Source organism: Propithecus coquereli, unplaced genomic scaffold (genome assembly GCF_000956105.1).
Source record: "Propithecus coquereli isolate 6110/MARCELLA unplaced genomic scaffold, Pcoq_1.0 Scaffold831, whole genome shotgun sequence".
NCBI lineage: Eukaryota > Metazoa > Chordata > Mammalia > Primates > Indriidae > Propithecus > Propithecus coquereli.
In genome coordinates, this window is record NW_012154519.1 from 1 (window position 1) to 1,102 (window position 1,102).

Genomic DNA, 1,102 nt, shown 5'->3' on the forward strand with positions numbered 1-1,102 from the left:
GCACAAAATAGAGACATAGCCCAGTGGAACAGAACAGAGAACCCAGATATAAATTGCCATCTGATCTTGGACCAAGAAGACAGCAACATACACTGGGGAAAGAATCCCTGTTCCATAAATGGTGCTGGGAAAGTTGGATAGCCACATACAGAAAGTTGAAACAGGATCCACATCTGTCACCACTCACTAAAGTTAATTCAAGATGGATAACAGAGTTAAATCTAAAACATGACACCATAATTATTTTACCAGAAAATGTTGATAAACTCTTCTAGATATTGGCCTAGGCAAAGAATTTATGAAGAATGCCCTAAAGGCCATAACAGCAATGACAAAAATAAATAAATGGGATCAGCACAAATTAAAAGGTTTCTGCACAGCCAAAGAAACACTCAATAGGAAAATAGACAACCTAGAGAATGGGAGAAAATGATTCTTGCTATATATCTGTCAAAGGGCTAATAACCAGAATATACAAAGAAATCAAGCAGATCCACGGGGGAAAAAATCAAAAAACCCGTTATAAATTGGGCAACAGACATGAACAGAAGTTTTCAGAAGAAGACAAGCTAATGACCAATAAACATATGAAAAAATTCACAATGTCACTAATCATCAGGGAAATACCAGCCCAAACCACAGTGAGATATCACCTAACTCCAATGGTTTTATCAAGAAGACCCCAACCAATAGATGCTGGCATGAAGTGGATAGCAAGGTAGACTCATACATTGTTGCTGTGACTGCAAATTTTGAAACCTCCATGGACTATCAATCACACTTCAATAATAAAACTCGAGGTTGATAACCAGTAATTCATATTACTAACATAAGCTTTTCATTAGAATATAGTGCTCAGCCTGGTGAAAAATTGGCTTTGGTGACAGAAGTCATTGCACTTTTTAGACTTGTCCATTAGCCAAAACTGGGATTAAATTCATATGTTTTTGTGGTAGTGCATGAACTTCGGATACTTTGCAAAGAAAAGAGTTTCTCACATATTGTAGAGACCCTATCAAAATGAAAAACTGGCTATGGAAATTTTACATAAACTTCTAAGTCCTAGACACCTGAGAAATGTAACTTTGGAAATCATGCAAAA